A 21,696-nucleotide genomic window follows, 5' to 3' on the forward strand; every position below is an offset into this window, starting at 1 on the left:
GTTAATTCTCTACAAGGAGGAATTCTAAATACAGCCCGAGTTAGATAAAACTCTCATTTCAAAATTTGCACACAATAATTATATTAACATTTGTGTTCTTTATGAAATATATCACAGAGATAGTATCACAACAAAGTGAATCTGCAACCAGGTTGAGTTAGTAGAAATATCATGTAAGCTACAGAGTCAAATATAACTGTTTCTTAAATCAATCAGTGTTCTCAAACCTTGACTTTCTCATCTACAAGCCATGTCAATCTAACCCTATGTACTTCTTTGGGCAGTTTTGAGATTTAGAAGAATTTCTTTGACTATCCCATTTTATCAATGTTCATGGAAATACTTTGAAAGCATAAATGTGTCCCTCAAATAAAAGGCTATAAGAAAATTCTACCCTAGAGATGTCAACTGGCTAATATGAAATGCAGCTAGATGATGATGGCTAGGACTCTGGATTCCAGGGTCTCTTGTCTAATTTCTCCTGTCAATCAACTATAACACCAAAATTGGCATTTCATAAGGTATTCTCTGTTCCAGAAATAGGCTCAGCACCCAAGCCTTATCACCTGGCAGCAACTGAAAGTGACTTAACATCAAAATGTAAAAGACATTCAAGTGGTCATCTTCTAATTAAAATGACTGAATATTTTTCTCTGGACCCAACTTTGGGAAACAAATATGTAGATACAGCCATCGGTTGATTTCCTGAATGGTAATTCTTCTTTCCAAACTATTGACCAAATGGACATGTCGAAGGCAGATCACAGATCAGACCTCTGATGTAAATGTCCTTTCAGGGTTGTTTCTTATACTTACCTTAAATCTATTCAATGCTAATCAAAACCCCATTTCATATTCAGACAGGCAGGCTTTTCCCCCTAGAGAAGTTCACTAAAAACCTACTCTGTGCTAATCACTCTGTCACTACTCAGTATCCAAGCTATCTCACTGGGGGAACATACCAATGGAGACTCCCAGCTAGTCAGAGTAAGGATAGCAAATAACTGTGGAGTGTGCTCTGCTTCAAACAGGACTTCTAGATCAACACCACTCCAAAGTCTCAAGGAACATCCTGAAGAGGGTGTAAAAGCCCAAGGTTAGGAAGGAGTGTTATGAAATAGTTTTCCTGAACATGACAGCTAATAGACTCATGACCTCACTGTGCTGTAATTACCTGCGCATTACCATTTCATTACAGGAGAGAGGAACTTCATGAGACCTATGGGTAGGCTATGGGCAATCAATGGTTACTAAGTGGCATCATTTCTTTGATTGAATAGCCACTGTTAGTTGACCGTGTTACCATAAATAATCTATATTTCATGCTCGTAAAGTAATCAAATTTAAACACAGTGAGTTTAAAAAGTGGATGAAGAAGGGAAGAAGGGGAGAAGAGGGATGGGGAAGTGAGAAGAGAAAGAAAAACAGAAACAAGAAGAAAAAGTAGGAGAAAGCTTATTAAGAAGAGGGGTTCCATCAGGAGAAAGAAGTGGATAAAAAGAGTCTGACAGGGTGGGGTGTGAAAATTGCCAAACTTAGTATATTAATACATGAAACTGTTAAAGAAAACTGAAATAAAAATGAACATATTGGAAAGAGTGTTTTCAAGATACTTCAACAATACCAGTTACAGACCCATTAGCAACATGTAAATCCCTGGATACTATAATTTGTGTCTAGGATGATTACCCGAGGTGTGATTCATTCCTAGATTTTGTGTGCTGGTGTCTGGGTCCTCAGTTTAACAGAACTGAAAGGCAATGGAAGCTCTCAGGAGAATGTGAACAGGTCACTGGAGGCACCGTCTCCTGAAGGAGTCAATGCCCACCTTCCAGGATTGGTTCAGTTTATCTTTGATAACTCACCCAAAGAAACTTGAATAAAATAATTTCTAATAAAGGGAACCAGTGGATTCTGAGACCCTCAGTGACAAGAAATAGCTGGAATTCCCTTACTTTTATTTCAGTTTGAGAAGGAAAAATAGTGATCAGATCCAAATGACAACAAAAGGGGCGAAATGAACTAGGCCAGATCCACAGTCAAGAAAGGGCACAGAGCTTCCCAGATGCTGGATCAAAGCAGGCACGAATGGAGAAAGGACTACTTCAGTCTGTCTTCTTCCTCTTTCATCTCCCATGGGGGCTTCCAGCGTCAATTGACAGAGGACAGGCAGGTGATACAACTGATGGGAGATGTCATTCTGTAAATATGTTTCTCATATTGGTTAATGAATAAAGCACTGTTGGCCAATAGGAAAGCAAGATAGGCATGACTAGGAGACAGGGAGGAGAGAAGAGGTGGTAGGGAGGAGACTTAAGATGGAGAACGGAGAGAGCAGAACACCAGCCCCTCTCTCTGGTAAGATAAGACCACGTGGAAGTACTTAGATTAATAGAAATGGGTTAATATTTAAGAGAGAGCTAGCCAATAAGAAACAAGTAACCGGCCAACAGAATTATATCTAGTACAGAGTCTCTGTGTGTTATTGGGGGGCAGGCACAGTAGTGGACCCAGGCCGGTAGGGGAAAACATACTCCTAACACACAAACTGTTTAGATCAGTTTTCCAAGCATAGATCAAAACCTGGGGAGATTTAGAGAAACAAAGGAAGGACAACCAAGGGACACTGACATCTCAGTTGCCCAAGTTTAACATGCTTCTCCATTTTAACCAGCATGAGTCTTGTTCACCTAATAACTATCTACTGAAAGACATGAGGTGAAGGTTAAAGAAAGGAAGAGAGCAGAAAGGTAGTAGAGCAGTTTCAGTCTCACACCATAGATAATGTACTATGAGAGGGTCATAAAAAGGTGAAGTGGGCTATAGCACTTAACTTACTACATGGTATAGTAGCTAACCCATGCCACCCCTCATCCTAAGCACTTCATATAGCCTAACATTTAATATGCAGACTCATTTTATACACAAGGAAACTGAGGCATGGAGCACTGAGTGAGACAATCCCCCAGTCACTTCAGAGACCAAGGTCTAACTAAACTCTTCAGGGCCTCTGCCGAGGAGAAGGAGCTCACATGTATCGGGGAGATATAATGCTGCACAAAAACTGTGAGAGTGAAACAACAAACTACATTATTATAAAACAACCCAACACTGTGTCCAAGGGTGGGGAGTTCACCTTGGGCTGGAGCAACAGGTCAACACACCAGCCATGGCCACTAAACAGTGCCTGACTCAGAAATGGCTCTCTCCTGCCAAGCTGCTAGAACAAAGCCAAGAGGGGAAACCTGGATTCTAGCTCATCAAACAAGGATGAATGGTCCCTTTGCCCTTCAAAACTAACTCTGTTCAAAGCTTCACAGGCATAATCTCAGGTACTTTGCCCAAACAGATGTGAGAGACTCATTTGACCAGCCTCCTTCCCTTCAGCTCTGGGCATATTATAAACTCCTGGACAAATGAAGCAAAGGTTCTCTGCCTACTTTCTAGATTCTATGGGAAGATCACTGACCAGTAATTCTCAAGGAACTAAGCACAAACTTGGAAATTCACAGCCAGGAAATGTTCAAATGATAGAATATAGACATGGAAAGCTATACCTTTCTTTATGCCTACTACATTCACTCTTGATATAATTTAGAATCCAGGCTTGATCTAGCTTATAAATGTGCAGCATTTAATAGCAGGATCTACAAATTTTTTTTCATTGCAAATCCATCCAAGGCAAATAATGATCTTTATATCACACCTATATGAACTATATATATGATATATATCATATATTACATAAAAGAAACTAGACAATATATTTGGTTGTATGGTTTACAATTAGGTTCCTGTTATTTCTTCAAACAGAAAAACTAGCCTTTGTCTAATTTAATATAAAAATTTCCACAAATACAATACTATATAGACTAGTAGATAAAAATTTTGCCACATATTTTCCAATTCTTGCCTTACAATTCTGTTACTACCATGCTTGTTTTAATTAAAATTTTCCAATGACTATTTTGTTTCCAGAGAGCTTGATTATAAAATAATTCTCTCAGTTTCACTGGGCAAAACAGACATCTAATTTAAAACAGTTCCCAAGTTGGCAGCCAAGTTAGACAGAAATAGTTCAGTTGCTACTGAACAAAAGTAATAGTGTTGGGAAAGTTGTCAAACATCGGATTGATCAAGACTAATTTGAGTTGAATGTAATGCTCCACAGACAATGAACATTTCTGAGGGCAGAGCAGGGGGACCATTCTTCCAGAACAGACTTACTGCATCTTCATGTGTTCAATGTTCATTATGCAACAGCTTTATTCTCCTCCTACCCAAGCTTATGTCAGTGTGCTTCAGGATGCATCACCAAGTGCAGAATTTAAGAAAAAAAAAAAGCCCAGACTGACTTGAATCCAAATCTACTTTGAAATGTTGGGCAAATTATTTGGTAAAAATAGAAATACTCTCCTACAGTCCTATAGGTTTGTGTAGACAGAAATGAAGACTCTTTTGTTGCCCACAATGAGATTCATCTAGAGACAAGATTAAGCTGTATGCAGAGCAAGAAGTGCTGGTTTCAGGGAAGCAGCCACGGGTTAAGATTCAGGAGCAATCACAAAGGAAGTAGCAGATATTTGGGCTGTGTCTTAATAAAGACAGGCATCCCTGCAGGTATAATTGCTGTTTTGTGTTGCAGTGATTTTCTTGTCCTGCCAAGTCCCACCACCGTTTCAGCCCCAAATAAGCACACAGAGATACCATATCAGTTATAAAACCGTTGGCTGAAGGCTAAGGCTTCCTTCTTATTAACTACCTTTGTCTTAATTATTAACCTATTTCTATCAATCTAAGTATTTTCACGTGTGCTTATCTTACCAGAGAAGGGTCTGGACCTGTTATTCCTTTGGTGGCCTACATGGTAAACAATCTCTGGTGGGCTTTCCTGTCTACCTTTCCCGGAATTCTCCTCGTCTCTTAGTCCTGCCTATCTTCCTGCCTCATTAGCCAAACCTTGTTTTATTCATCAACCAATAAGAGAAACATATAAAGTAGGACATCCCCCATCAGTTTTGAGTGCCAACTGTGATTGCTATCAATGGTTCCCCACAGATATGTGTTGTGCTGTGCTAGACCCAGTGAGCTATGCTAGACCCAGTCTTAAGCAAGTACTTTCATGCTAAGTCCCCAGAAGACTATAGTACCCCCAATCAATTTATGGAGCCCAGCTTAGATCCTGCTTTCTGAATCTCTGTCATCAGAAACCCAAAGCAAACCAGCTGATCCTCTAGGATATCAGCAGCTATCTAATTTGGGGGTATTTTCTGCTAGCCATTTCCTGCTTCCCCACCAAGTTCATCCTGGATTGACAGAGATGCAGGGTGAATGGAAGCTAAACCTATCACTGTGAGTATTATCTCTCATTAAAAACAAGGATTTCAACAAGATCCACTTCCAAATTGCTCACACACACACACACACACACACACACACACACCAACTCCATGCCTGATCCCTTCTCTTACCCACCAGTTAGTGAAGATCCAGAAGTTCTGCCCCAAGTTCTAACAAGACAGAATCTAATGCCTTCTCTCTGACTCTGAATTCAAGTCATATAAAGTAGTATCCAGAACTTTCCTTTTTTCACATGCTGCTGCAGAACACTCAGGCTGAGCACTCCAGGAAATCCATAAAGCAAATCTACCTATCTGTAGCACGAAAAATAAAAGACCCAAAGACTGATATTGGGGTTCAAACTTCAAGTTGAAGATCAGATAATCAAAGCAGCCAGCTGTTAGCTCTTCCCTCTACCTCAGGCTAAAAGGGCTGATACTGTCTCTGTGAGCTCTCACTAAGCCTCAGACTGCTGCCTCTCCTCAGCATGACTGGAGAATCAACCCTTCCTATCCTCAGTGTGGCTGGAGAATGAATGCTAGCTCTGAGACCCTGTTCCTATCTTGAGTACCCTTCATGGGTTCTGGGATTAAAGGCATGCGATCCCAAGTGCTGAGATCATCTCTGTGTGAGCTGTTTCCTTTTAGGACTGGATCAGTTTCCTGAAACTCAGTGAGGCCTTGAACTAACAGGGATTGTCTACCTCTTAATCCTTACTCCTGCAATTAAAGGTGTGTGCCTGGCTTCTATGGCTATGGCTGACTTTGCTTTCTGAATCCTCAGACAAGCTTTAATAAATCATAAATAATATATCACTACACCTGCCATTTGACATTCCTTCAACACAGCCATCATGCCATTTTTTGTTTTGTTTTTGGATATTATTTTTTTTTTTTTTTTTTTTTTTTTTTTGGTTTTGGTTATTGTTGTTTCTTCGAGACAGAGTTTCTCAATGTAGCCTTGACTGTTCTGGAATTCACTCTGTAGACCAGGCTGGCCTCCAATTCACAGAGATATGTCTGCCTCTATCTCCTAAGTGCTGGAATTAAATGCCCAATACCACGCAGATCTTCATGCCATTTTTAAACCATGCCTTCTCAAGCACAAGTTGTGAACACTCAAGTTTGCCCAAATGTGGTGCCTGTGACTCAACTTGGTCCAGGCAAAGGTGATGTTTCCCTCACCCTCAGCTCTCACCCCTGCTCAGTGCCCACTCATGCCACATACACCCCTGTCTCCGTCTTCTCAAATCCAAAGAGGAATCAATGCCACCTCCAATCCAGGGTGGAGCGGTTGTCATCCATGCCCATTCTACATAGGAAAGGGCTCCTGATTTATCCCTAGTCACTTCCACAAGTACTGATAGGAATTGTGTCTGTTGTCTGCCCCAACCTAGCCCCACAGCCCTGGGTTCTGATGTAGGCATCTCTCTGTCTTCTTCCAGGCCTACAGTGTTGGGCTCTGCTGTGTAATTTTATTCACGAAGTAATAGTTTACCTTGTTTGCTATTTGGGGTCATCTTCAAACCTTAGTCTTCTTTTTTGTCTCGGGAAGCTCTATGGCTGCTTTCCAGGACTTCCCAGCCTTCCATCCAGAGACTGTCTTCCTCTTTGTGCCCCACACCCTCACCCTCTGCTCTGGGCTGATTATTGTTCTTTTACACTCTAGCTCCATTCCAAGGTTCACAGCTATGCATGTGAGACAACACACACTGACTTCCATTGGCCAAGGGTTTCTTTTATCTCCAGCCTGTTTGGGTTAGATGATCATCTCATTCACAGGAAACATGATACAGGTCACATGAGAATAAGAACTCCTCATCTGCTGACTTAATAATAGCTTCTACTTCCTCATCTGTGAGTCCCAGTGTGAGAAGCTGTTGTGTTCATCCACCAGGGAATTGGGAAAGCTGGTGCCAAGGCTGAGGGCTGCAACCAGACACCCATCTTTGAGTGCCATCCGGCTCCTGTTTTCTTCTGTCACTGCTTACAGTTTAGGGATAGCCTTACCATGGACACCTTCAGAAAACTTTTAAAGCATCTGCACTCTAGGAATTGCTCCAATAACTATTTGCAATGCCATGAATGTCAGTCCACATTCTTCCCCACATTCTTTTTCTTGTTGGCAGAAACCATCAGAATTCAGATGTGGTCATGCTGCCTTTAGACTTGAACACCAGTAGTCATCCTGCCTTAGGTACTGACTGCTTGGTTTTAGGCAAGACCTAAAACCTCCCTTAACCTGTTTCCCCATCTGAAAATAGAGACAACGGCAGGACCTCATCTGTGGGATGTTGTAGGAATTAGTGAAGCTAGTGGGCGATTCTTTATGCAGAATGTGCAGTTGCTATCCCCTCTGTGACGGTTAATAGTGTTTATTGGACAGGCTCTAGAGTCCCTAGTAAGCAGACTCAGCCCAACTGTGGACAGCATCATTTTATGGGGTAGTGTCACAGATTTAATAAAAAGGAGAAAACAAGTCAAGTACCAGCATCTCTCTCACAGCTGAATGTTTCTCTCCTGCCTGCCTGCTCCCAAATAACCACTAGAGACTCAATATTAATTATAAAAGTTTGGCCGATAGTATAGGCTTATTACTAGCTAGATCTTACATTTAAGTTAACCCATTTAAATTAGTCTGTGTATCAACACATGTCCTATGGCTTACTGGTGGTGCTCAGGAATGTTGCTCCTTGGGCAGCTGCTGGCTTCTCCCAGACTCTGCCCTTCTTCTCCTGTATCTCTGCTTTGATTTCCTGCCTGGTTCTAACCTATGAGAGCAGCACATATTCACAGCAGACAGAAAGACATCCTATCTCTCTCTCTCTCTCTCTCTCTCTCTGTCCCTCCCTCCCTCTCGTGTGTGTGTGTGTGTGTGTGTGTGTGTGTGTGTGTGTGTGTGTGTTTATGACAGAGGATGGTTTGTGGGAACTGATTCTCTCCTTTCACATTATAGGTCACAGGGATTGAACTCAGGTCATCAGATTTCATGGCAAGAGCCTTTATCTGGCAAGCCATTCTCATTGGCCCACCAGTCTTAATTCACAAATGCTTCCCATTGTTAATGTTCATCTGTGGTTAAAATAACTTCAAAAATGCCAAGGGCAAAAAGGATGCTCCTGGGATATAGACATTTCATTTCAGTTGTCAGCTTACCATGAGGAAGGACAGCCAGATTTGTTTTGGCACATTGAAGAAAATATACTAATGTTGGGATAAAGGTGGTGTGGATCCAACCAGTTTCAAGGTAAACCAATAAGTAAGGAAAAGATTGTCCTCCAGAAAGGGGCTGTGCGTGAGTAGCCATTTATGAGGTTCTCTAGTACTTGAGGTTGAGATTGCCTTTTAAAACACATCTCACACAATTCTCAAGAGAGGCTCCTCTCTTTTGTTCACATACATGATTTCACTTTGTGTGAATCACATTGTTTTTGAAACACTGTTGGTTGCCATGGTAACTTGATTGCGCGATAAGTTGCTCTGTGACTTCCAGCAGAATGTGGCAGACTTTCACAGGCTTTGGTGACAGGTATATTGCACTGGTATGTCTTATGTTTTTCCCAGAAGCAGTTCTCAGTAAAATTGTTAAGGATGGACTGATCTCTTTTGCTAGCATGGGGGAAGGTTAAGGAAAATGTAGGGAAAGATGGAAACAACCCAATGCTGGTATCTTAGTTAGAGTTTTTATTGCTGTGATGAAATACTACAACCAAAAAGCAAGTTGGGGAAGGAAAGGTTTATTTAGCTTACACTTTAGCATTGCTGCTAGTCACTGATGGAAGTCAGGGCAGGAACTCAAGCAGGGCAGGATCCTGGAGGCTGGAGCTGAAGCCCAGACCATGGAGGGGAGTCACTTACTGGTTTGCTTCCCATGGCTTGCTCAGTCCACTCTTATAGAACCCAGGACCAGCAGACCAGGGATGACACCATCCACCGTGGGCTGGGCCCTCTCCCATTGATGACTAAATGAGGAAATGCCTCACACCTGGATCTCAAGGAGGCATTTCATCAGCTCCTTCCTCTGATGACTCCAGCTTGTGTCAAGTTGACACACAAAACCAGCCAGTACAGAGGGTGATAACCAACATTTCATCTTTCCTGAAGTTTCTTCCTAGCACATGGGAAACTAGGGGAGCAGATTGCTGAGAACAGCTTATGTGCCAGCACTGGCTCTCTAGAAGCAAATGAAAAGGGTGGTCTTGGGGCAGAAAGGCCAGAGCAGAACTCAGTGCACATCCTTGATGTGAATACCCAGAGATCCGACTTCCCAGACTGGCTCAAAGCTGCCTCACACTGTGACTCTGGAGAAGTTTCCTGGTTTCTCTGCTTCTTATTTTGCTGTACAGGCTGAAGGCGACTTACAATGCTGCCTCTAGTTGTAGTCGTCTATGATGGGAGGATGCTGAGTGGGACGGTTTCAGGTAGTGTGACTCAGACACCTAGGAGAGTGTTTGAATGTCCTGGTCGATGAGAGGATCAGGGTCTGAAGCACCCCATCTGCATTTCCCCCGAGTGCTGCACATGACAACCATGCACCGTGAACGTAAGGACATCCGTGACAGAATGAACCCCCCAGAGAACACAGATTTCCAAGAAGGGCTAATGTAAGACTTTGTGCAATTTACAGCAGAATGAGCTGACTTCTAAGAAAATGATTGAAAGATAATCTGTTGCCTCTGCTTCAGGGCTGGTTACTCAGTAGTGATAAAGTTTCCATGTGTGTGCCCTGGAGTGGGGGCAAGAATCATGTTAAAACTATGACAGTGACCACAGATTTCAGTTTATGCTTGCCCAAAAACTTCAAATGAGGGAATTTATTCTCACTACCATTAAAAATATAAACTGTCCTTATGATATAGTCCTCAAAATGAATATAGAGTATAATGGGGGTATTGTGTTGCTACTGTAGTGGTGGGTTAATGTGTGTGTGTGTGTGTGTGTGTGTGTGTGTGTGTGTGTGTGTGTGTGTGTAGTTTCATGACAGAATGTGTCAAACCTACCTACTAATGTCTAACATAGTCTATAACAAAGTAAACATAAAAAAAGAAAACTTTCCTCTCTTTCATCAATGCATGCTCATACCTCTAGACTGGATATAGGAAAGTTGTTTTAAGCTGTGAAAAAGTATATATACATGGCTTCTAAAGAGTCATGACCCTCACTAGGTGCAAAAGGGAAGCATGGCCATGGCAACAACTCTCCAAGAGCCATTTTCTCTTTTTATTTATGGCTTCCCAATGTGATCCCTTAGATTTTTAAGTTAACAGCATAATGAGGTCAACATTTTACAAATTCAATCCCAGTAAAGCTTAAACTAAGCATTTTATCAAATATGGATATGTTAGAAGACTCTGTCTGAGTACAAAAATTTAGTTGACTTCCACAGTAGCCCACAGTTGGAGAAAGATGGTAAAATTGAAAGTGCCCAGGGTGTCTGCTGGTCCTTGTCTTTGGTCTTTCTGCACTGTTATGTCTGTCCGACCTGACACCACTGCTGTTGAGGGTCCTAACTGGCTCGGCCCAGCGCCTCCTGGTGCTTAAGGCTCAGGTCCACTCTCAAAGCCGCCATGGGAGCAGCTTGGTGTCCTGGATATCACTATTGGGCTCACTTCCTGCTTCATCTGTTGCCTCCTGCCTGTGGGCTGGGTCCTGTCACACCTGGAGAGCTACAAGAATTGGGACAGAGAGAGCTGTCCTCCCCTCATCCTGTGACTAGACCACTCTTGCCAACCCATCTTGATCATGTTTCCTGCATTCCTGACTGGCCTCCCCTGAGATCATGCCATTTAATTCCAGTCACCTCTTCTGCAATCATGACCTCTTGATTTCTCCATGGTGGCAACTGGGACCACATATATTGTTTCTACCTGGTGGGGTCCGCCTTGTAACAATAAAGTCTATTTAAACCTTGAAAAAAAAAAAGAAAGAAAGAAAGCACTCTCCCCATAAAATGTTTGGGAGTGTGACATAAATACAGAAAGTAGTGGGCAGGATAGCCAGTTGGAACTCATACTCTGGAATTTGAAGATTTAAGACAAGATTACGTCACCTCTACAGGACTTTGCTTACCAGAGGGGAGGAGATTGGACCGGGGCTACCTAAGGAACAGACAGCTTTTTGGTCGAAGACAGCTATCCTTCCCATAGTCCTAGAGACCCCAGCTTCCCAGCACTTTGGGACACTTGCTTGAGCACCTCTGGATGACGACCCCTGTCTTAGAAAGTTTCCAAATCAAACTAGGCATAAAACTCAGGCACACTTAAAACCATTAGAGATGAAACAAAAAATAGCTGTAAAACAGAAAGGGAGGAAATTTGTGTGGACCAAAGTGTCAGTTACCTAATGATGAAGGCAAAATCTGACTTTGGTCTCAGCAGATATGGGAATGGGGGATTTAGATATTCAGAGACCACCAGGAAGATGACTCAGATAGAGCCTTGCTGTGTGAACACAGAGGCCTGGATTTAGATCACTGGAAACCATGTGAAGCCAAATGTGGTAGCCACCTCTGGATTCCCAGTGATCCTATGAGATGGGAGTGTCATGGCCCAGTGAGCTTGGCACACAGTGTCAACAGCTGTCTCAAACAAGACAAAAAGCAAGGGACAATATCTGAGGCTCCTCTGACCTCCACACAGACACTGTGGTATATACTACACACACCTGACTCACATACTGTGTGTGCACATGTACATACACACACACACAGAGAGAGAGAGAGAGAGAGAGAGAGAGAGAGAGAGAGAGAGAGAGAGAGAGTTTTAAAACATATTTGGAGATGAAAATAGAAAACTAGAAATGGCAGAAATGAGGTTGTCATACTGGGAAAAATGAGCAGAGGCGTGTGCTGGAGAAGCAAGGAGATGAAGGCAGCTCTACATTCCTGGAGTTCTGTTCTATTCTTCTGTCATCCACATTCATGTCTGAGTGTCTGTGCTTCCTGTGTACAATAGACTGTTTCATTCATGCATGGACTACTTAGGCTTCATCAGAACATGTTCCCCCAGCTGTGTGGTTAGGAATGACAGGGTCGGTCCTCTGGTTTTGGAACAATGTACCTCTCTGATTACTATAGCAAAGGGTTTATCCTCATAAATAAATAGCTATTAGAAAAACTCTTATTTGTCTGTGGCCCTTTGGTCATTTAGACATATTATTGACTGCTGAAAAAAGAGAAATTTGTCTAAAGATGTGTCTGGAGCAGAAATACATTTGCATATTTCATCATGGATACCAACTGAAGACTAGGAGAGCAGGAAGCAGAGTCGCCCCTGTTGGAGTTAGCATGTTCTGAGTAATAACCACAGCCTCCCATTGAAACACCTATTGGCTTTTACTTAGCAACTCCTTTTTGAAATCCTGATGATGGGGCTGTCTCCTTTGTTAGGACTTGGGGGGGCGTGTGCTGTGTGTGTGTGTGAAAGAGCAGGAGTGAGCAAGGGAAAGAGCAGAGGGGGTGGGTCAGGGATACCAGCTAAGTGATAGTGAGAACCGGAAACCCTAACGTGCTTCTGGGAAATTTTCATACTCGTCATCCGAAGATACTGAGTCAGACTGCCAAAGGCTGAGCGCCTGAATCAGTGTTTTCAGAGAGGGATCCAATGTTACAGTTACAGGTGGTCCATGACCACACAGAGATCAGTGCACATGACAATAACAGGATGTAGAGGTCAAGAATGAGAAACTTGAATTGAAACCAACCAGGCTGGTGATACACCTTGGTTAACCAAGAACCATAGAGACTTCAGTGGGCCCAAGTCTTGAGAGCGAATAGCAACACAGAAATAGCAGGTGTGTTTCCTCTACATTTGCAAAATAATCCATGTGTAAGACTCGATGAAGACTATTCAAAATGGCTGGAGGTGGAATGGCTAGCAGTACTGGAAGTTGTTATGGCAACTGCATTCAGGGTTAGAGGAACTGAATAAACAATAAAGGGTGGGTGAGGAAGAGGAAGTGGAGAATCTGGATAAAGGGAGCTGCCTGTAAAGTTTAAAAGACAGCTGTGCCTCTGTTATATCCCAATAGGAGAGCCTTAGGTTCTTTCCAAGAATGGGTTTCAGGCAATGGCTGGTACATGGTTGACTTGTGAAACATTATTTACTCATTTTCACTTAGCTAATTTGTTTCAAGCATTTTCAGCATCAGAGACTCTACTAAGTGCTGAATGAATCCATCAAAACCATACTCTGGGGCGAGAGAGCTGGCTCAACAGTGAAGATCACATACTGCTCTTGTAGAGGGTCAGAGTTAGGTTCCTAGGACCCACATCAGATAGCTGACAACCACTTGTAACTCTGGCTCCAGAGAGAGGAATCCTAAACCTCTGGCCTCCAGGGAACCCTGCACACACATGTGCATATCCACACACAGACACAAATAATTAAAATATTTTTCAAAACCAAATTCAAACACAACACTTAAATGCAAGATTGATAGAGGCAGCTACATAACACAATCACCAAAAGTTTTATTTAATTAAAAATATTATACATGTTGTTGCATTTTCATGGAAAATACTGAGTTTTAAAAAAAAACACCAACAGTGTTAGTTTTCAGGAACTTTCATGTACCCATTCTACCTCCTGCTAATTTCTTCTTTCAGTGGGTGTTAACTTTGTGTCTGTGAGGAGTAGGGGCCATAGTACTGGAGCTTCCTAGAAGACCAGACCTACAGGGCTCATGAGTGACACAGTTCCTTGAAAACAGTGTTCTGTCGGGTTCACACAGACACCACCTGCTTTGGTTTCCTTGAAAATCATGGAAGAAAACACAAATAGAAACAACAAACAAACAAACAAAAAACCGAGTGTAAAAACCCATTGCTGAAGTCCACACCAGTTTAGTACAACTGAGCACTGAGCTGCCACTGCATCCAGTTTCCAAGCAAGTTAACGTAGGACCTCGTGTCCTGCCTGATGGAGTAGTGTCCTGAGCTCCCCAACAAGACTTTCCCCACAAACCCACTGTGGGAAGACACTGATATATAGTGTTTATATTCAAACCACCAGCAAATACATAACAGCACATGAAACACCAATGTACAATATCAGTTAAAAATACGATATAACTATTGGAATCACTGGCTATCATATAGCTGTGTGAATACATTTTTAAATGTTCATGTAATTACACATTTGTTAAAGAAAATAGGGAACTTTAAAAATTATTTAAGTCATAAACATCTCACAGCTAAATACAAGGTGTGGACAATATAACCCCCTCCTTCACCCCCATCCTTTCTTTGGACTGTTCCATTTCTTAACATTTCCTTGACCCCACATCATAATGCTATATTCTTATGGTGCTTCCAAGTGACGCTTTCATTAAAATTGTTCTGACATAACAGCAGTATCCCAGCTCTCTGTTCTTGGTTCTTTGCTTTAAATTGTAGTATGTTTAATTTGAATTTTGCATCCAGCTTCATATTAAGGAGATGCACACTCTCCTTAAAATAAACCAAAGAGTAAAAATAGCTGGAGAGCAGAAGAAAGTCAAAATTGCCTGAGCTTTTAGAGATTGAAGTGTGGCCTTTCTTCTTCACAAATGGTCTTTCAGTTGATAGGAATAAAATAAGGCTGAAATTGCTTTTCACATTCTGGCTCTGTTGGAGGCATCTTCACATAGACCCCTGTTGTAAGCGGGCTTCTTTTCTTTAGCTGCCAAAACACAAAAAGAAATAGCAATTATTATCAAAGAAATACAGAAGTCATTTTCAACCATAATAGGGCTCAGTAAATAGTGGGTTCCCTCACCAGCAAAAATAAACATCCACAACAACATGCAGAATTATAAACTCTGGGAGATTTTTCTTGATTCAGCTATTTAAATTTACCTTCGATAAATAATTCAGCAATTCAAATGCAAAATAGCAACCATTTTCACAGAATGGAAAGGAGGGAGAAAATATTTTGAGACAACTTCACCAAGAACACCCAAAATACCCAAGATAATTGACTAGATCCTGTCTGTAATAATCAATGTACTGTAAACATTTAAAGGTGACTATGATATCCTGTTTTGTAGCTATATTTCTCATCTCTACTCCTTTTATGCTTTTTATTGCTTTTCCCCCTTGTCTGTATTAGTTCCCAGTTTCTATCACCCCAACTTCAACAAATGAAAAAGAAGACAGGACAACAGAATAGAGGCTCAATGAAAATTGTGTGAGTGTACGTGTGTGTGTGTATGTGTGTGTGTGTGTGTGTGTGTGTGTGTGTGTGTGTGTGTGTGAAAAACACAGACACAGAAAGAGAGACAAAACTGACCAAGAGACAAAGATAGAGAGATAAGGAAAAATGGAGGAGTAGGAAGAAGAGGAAGAGAAGAAGAGGGAAAGGGGGAAATGAAGGACGTACGTGTGATAAGGAAAGCCAGCCTCACACAGCAGTGGCAGAGAAGGACTGTTAGAAACCCTGACCGGAGAGTTGATTCCACACTTCTCTCTTCTCACTATTAATATAGTAAATAAAAACCAGGACGTTCATTCACTGAGCTAGGGAGGAGGTCAAGGCGCTTTAGTAAGGAGACAATATAATGGGGACAGGTATTCTACAAGTAGCTACAATTTGAACAAAGAAAGCACAGGGATGGCACTAAGAGATGATTTTCACTGAAAAAATATCCAGGAGAAAAGATAAAAATCCATCCAGGTGGTTCTAACTAGCCGTAGTTGCCCAACATAATCCTGTGTTCTAGGGGTTACTAACATTAGGGCCGTAACCAAGATGGTGAAGACCAAAACAGCTGCCCCATGTTGTTCAAACAGTTACTCAAACTGAAACCCTGCTCAGAAGCACACAAACATTCACTGTCAAATATGCTCACGTACAGTATTAGTCATTCTGAAACCTCAAAGGCCATTGCATGGGGTTCCTAGTGTGTTCTTTACCCTACCCTTCCTGCTCTTTGTTTATTGCTTCAACTCTACACCATCACTTGGTCAGTAGGGTACAACTAAAGATGTGCCCATTAACTGTGGAGCAACATCAGCACTACACTCACCATTTTGCTCAAAGAAACAGCAGTGATCAGGAAACTGTAAAAAAACAACCCTGAACTAACTGCAGCAAGGATCCAAAGGAGGACGTCCGAATCTGGACATGGTTCTGGTTCTGCAACAGAAAACAGAGCACAAACCCCTTGAAAGAGTTTTCAATATGGGACCCTACTTCTTCAGGTGTGGAAAAAAGAAGAAAAGGAGGAGTTGTTAGAGCTTCGAGGCTTTGCTAGCCAACCCTAACTGGTATTGTTAATCCATGGAGAAGTCTGCCTGTTTGATGTGTGACTTCCCCAGAGTGTCGTCACAAGGACAAGGGCACTTTAAGATGGCTCTAAAAGAGCAAGTGTCCTAGACTATCAGCAGTGTTAAACACTTCCCCAAATACATTTTATTGCAGCCAGAATAATGGTTATGTAACGCTGCTTGTCATAAGCAAGACTGCCATCTACTATGGAATTCCTATCTATAAATCATAATCCTAACTACAAAGAACCTCAAACCAAGAACTAAACTATTTTGATGTAAAGACAAGAGCAATGCAAAGAGGTGCTCTTAGTGAAATAGCTTTGCTCACCAATGACATAAATTTGGGTCCCGTTGCCCATGCCCACAAAGTATGGCGGTGGGTACATGAGTTCCACCTTGCAGAAGTACAGTCCAGTGTCAGCAGCTCTCAGTCCTTGGATGGTGAGGTTCACCCTGCTTTCATTGATGGTACCACTACAGAAGGGATCATCTAGGAAGCCCAATGTATTCTTCAGTGTGAATGTCGTGGCACAGACCTCAGTCATCTGGCCATTTGTCTGCCGCAGCACTGTCACCGGACCTCATCAGTGTTGTGTGAAGACGTATATTCACACGGAAAGCTGGCGATACCATGGCTGCTGGCCAATGCCACTGAAGGTTGGGTCACATGTATGCCTGTCAAGGAAAGGTCAAAGGTAACTCAGTAAACTTATGGTCATCCATGGCTGGAACAATTAGACCACATTTTATGACAGGGAGGTTTATGTTGTATGAGCTCCCATAAGCTCACCTCTCCAACAAACTCACCACCCTCTTACCCTTTGCCTCTCAATCCATCCACCCTGGCACCCTGCTTCCCATCTTCCAGCTGTCTTCAGTCACTTTCCAAGATTTCCTTACTGATGAATAGTTTCTTAAAGATGGTTGGCTATGGCAAGGAGAATTCTGCTGTAGCAACTAGAAGACCTGGCTCTCATGAAATGTGTCATTTTGGCAAATCGTTCTTTCTTTCATTTTCTCTCTCATGAAATAAGAAAGAGGGGGTAGACTTCCAGCCCCAGCATTATGCAGTGATAATAGGACTGTATCATGCAGGGAGGAGAGTGGATAGAGGAAGTTCTGGGGCTTGGGGTGCAGAACCTTGCCTCATCGCTCAATGTAAAACTCAAAATATCCTGCCTACTTATTTAAGTGTACCTATGTCAACTGGGAGCAGTTAAACCTCAGCCCAGTGCACTAGTTACCCTTTCCCTGGCCTCACAGTGGTAGAATAACCTATAAAGTTAGACAAGTGAGCCTCAGAGCTTAGAGCACCAGGTCATTTCCTCTCAGGATAGAGGGCAACCCTGCAGGTAACTTCCGTGGGCTTCCCCTACCTCCCCTCTACCTCTTCCGCCTTCCTTCTCTCCTTCACTTAACATTTTCTTTGTTCTTTGAGTTTTTTTTTTCTCTTTCTTCTCTGTATGCTAAAAGAGAAGAGCACATCTCTCTATACAAACATACTTTTGTCATTTGAAATTAGTGGGTTTGCCTAGTATTGGTAGCTCATACCTGCAATCCTAGCACACAGGGGGGATGAAGGTCAACCTTAGCTAAACAACAAGACATTGTTTTAAAGACCAAATTCCAACAAGCAGAAGGGCTGGGGCATATAGCTTGGTGTTAGAGTGCCTTGGGCTGTATACAAGTATACAAGGCCTTGGGCTGTACCTTCAACACTCAACTTAAAAGTGGGTTTGTGTCATACTATCTTTTCATAACTTGCCTGGCTGCTATCTGCCAACATGACTGCCTGAACATGAACTTAACAAGGACATGAACAATAGACATGCCCAATATATGGAGAAAGACAAAGAGGCTTCAACCCTACACAAATAACTACAGGCAACTAAGGAATATGGCTTCCCTAGGGAAAAGCACACCAACTAGCTACCCAGTATCAATGGGCAGCCCTGCCCAATATTACAAATCAAACCCAAAACTTAAAACTGAACATTGTCATTGGCAGTTTACTAACATCAACTGCAAAAACAAGACAATAACCAGCGTTCAGTGGCCTCCTTCTTATGATCTTGAATACTACTCCAAGCTTAGTTTCCAAGACCCCTCTCCTAGCCATTAATTAGTATATAGTAGGTAGCACCTGTACTGAATAACATTTGAACAATATGGTAGCATCTGTTGCCATGGTGATTCCAACAGCCTATGAGACAGCCAGTGTCTGCCTGGCTCCCATCTCTGCTATTAGAGACATTCTCTGAGTAACCTTTGTTCCATGGACACCCCACTAGTGTTTCAGGAAGTTCTCTCCCCACACTGAAGTTTTTGTGACCTATTCAGACAAGAAAATGTACACAACTATTGCTTCTTTGATAAAATAAAATCATCAAATATCATTTATGCCTAAGTTTCACACAAACTACATAACTTCTTCATTTAAAAGGTCTGGAGAGAGAAAGAGTGAGGGCCCAATAGATACATGCATTTCAAGGTACACTGGCTTCTCAAGAGCTCTTATTGCATCCGAAAATTAGGGATTTACACCTAATATCATATAGGGATTTTATGATGAAAAACATAAAAAGAATGTAGGACAAATAGACTATTTGTTTTCCTCCCTTCTCCCTTCCTCCCTTCCTCCCTTCTTTTCCATCTTTCCTCCCTTCCCTCCTTCCCTTCCTAGCATCCCTCCCTTTCTTTCTTCTTTCAATTTTAAACTATTTCATCTTTAAAATAATCAGCCAATTTATTTTTCCTTTATTTTTGTTACTTCTTTCATTTTTTTTTTTTTTGAGTTTGTAATATAATTGCATTATCTCTCCTACCTTTCCTCCAAATCCTCCTACATATGCCTCCTTCTTTTCTTTCAGAAGTCGTGGCCTTTTTTCCATTATTTGCTTTACATGCATACACATATAGGTATGCACTCTTAAATGCAAACTACTCTGTACATATTATTTGCATTATATATTCAGGGTTGCCCATTGATACTGGGTAGCTAGTTGGTGTGCTTTTCCCTAGGAAGCCATATTCCTTAGTTGCCTGTAGTTATTTGTGTAGGGTTGAAGCCTCTTTGTCTTTCTCCATATATTGGGCATGTCTATTGTTCATGTCCTTGTTAAGTTCATGTTCAGGCAGTCATGTTGGTAAGACTTTATGGGTGCAGTGTCTGACATTCCTAGGAGATACACTCTCACAGTAAATTCCATGCACTGCTGACTCTCACAGTCTTTCTGCCTCCTCTTCTGCAATGTCCCCAGAGCCTTAGGTATAGTAACTTAAGAGCTAAAGTGTCTCAAAAACTTAAAGTGAATGGGGAAAGAATTCTTATTTATTTTAATGTATGTGGGATTTTTTTTTTTTTTTTTTGAGGCAAATCACAAGGTCACTCTGATAGCAAGATCAAATATACTCAGGATTTCAGAAGTCTTTCCCCCACTTTAATCTCTCATGTATCTGAACTTGTTCTCCCCTAAACAAACATCTTACAGAGTCATTAACCCTGGCAGTCCAGCATGCCAGTCATCTGCTGTGAGTAGTCTCTGCTCCTGGATTGCTGCGAGCTCCTCCACCTTTCTTGGAACACAGAGCTGGCAAGCCCAAAGGTAGAGATTTGCCTTTCACTTCTGGCTCTTCTGCAAATCACTGTCCTTAGCTGCAGAAAGAAATGAAAACCCGTGTAGGAAAAACACCCCCTCTACCTCCATGCTCCAGCAGTTGCCACTCACCTTTGGAGACGGTCGGGATGAAAAGAAAAGCAAGCAGGGCTTCAAAGGGGCCAAGTCCCTAGAAGCCAGCTGCAGTTGAGCCTTGCACCTCTGGACTCCAAGACCAGCCATGGCTTTATGGGAACCGTGTTCAGGTCTTCAGGAAGCAGAGTGAAAGCTTTCAGGATCCTGAAGCTTTGAAATGTGTTTGAACCCACACAGATTCGAGCACTTTATATATAGACGGCTTTGATCCCAGGGACGTGCTGCATATATGTACCACAAACACATGGCACCTGAATAGAGAGCCTTTTTTGTTTTGGTTTTACGAGAAAGGAAGCCGTGGGTTTAGCTGTTACGTCGTAAAGACAACATTAACTACTCAAGGTAAAATTGAACAAAACAAGCAAATCCATGGATGGAAAATGTACTCAACTCCGGAAACTGAAGCTTCAAGTCAACTGAGGATCTGGATAAGCAGAGCTTTGGACAGTAGAATTTCCTGTAGCACAAGGTACCCCAAAACCCCAATCCCAATTTTATGCAGCTGTCTGGTCATCCTTAACCACCCAGTTCTTTTCTTGATATCCTCATGGCCAGCCCTTAGTACTAGGGCTGATGGCAGAATTTGTCTATGGAAGGCATTCATTAAAAATGTGTTCTAGCTGTGTTCTGTCCTTATATGAAACCATCAGTATGCAAGAGTGTATTTTCCCTAACTCCATTTTATTGAGAGAAAATGCCAAAGCCACAGAAATGAACAACACACATACATTGGAAGCAAGGAAAACTGCCTCTGGTTTTGCCAACTGGGAAAGAATTTAGATGTTCTTAAAGCCTTCACAAAGACAAAATAAAGTTGTAGTTGGGCCAGGAAAAGTCAACCCAGATGAAAAGACATTTGAAACCTCCATGAAGGAGAATTTTTTTTTTTATTAGTGAGGCTTCTTTTTTTTGTGTTGTTGTTTTTGTTTGTCTGTTTGTTTGTTTGAGACAGGGTTTCTATGTGTAGCCTTGTCTTTTTATAGGGTAAAAACTCAAAACTAGGATGAAGATACAGCTCAGTGATGGAGATGCAGCTCAGTGATGGAGACACAGCTCAGTGATGGAGAGACAGCTCAGTGATGGAGATGCAGCTCAGTGATGGACGTACATCTTAGATTCAGTGAAAGAGATACAGCCTTAGGTTCATTTTCCAGCACCACAAAAAAAAAAAATCAAAACTAAGGATAAATCTGACCAAAATTCTTAAGTTCATGAAAGCTGCAGAGAGGACAAATGTTCATCCATAAATACTATGGTATTTTTTATAATATTAAATTGTTTATCTCTTTAATATTTAGAATAATCAAGTATTATATATTACTGCATATTACATACTTACATATTACATACTTAGAAC

General features: G+C 41.8%; 1 pseudogene; it reads right to left on the minus strand.

The window, feature by feature from the left end:
* Nucleotides 1-14,597: 14,597 nt before the first annotated feature.
* On the minus strand, nucleotides 14,598-20,426 carry LOC127226308 (cytotoxic T-lymphocyte protein 4-like; annotated as a pseudogene).
* Nucleotides 20,427-21,696: the final 1,270 nt, after the last annotated feature.

Source organism: Phodopus roborovskii, unplaced genomic scaffold, assembly GCF_943737965.1.
Source record: "Phodopus roborovskii unplaced genomic scaffold, PHOROB, whole genome shotgun sequence".
Classification (NCBI taxonomy): domain Eukaryota; kingdom Metazoa; phylum Chordata; class Mammalia; order Rodentia; family Cricetidae; genus Phodopus; species Phodopus roborovskii.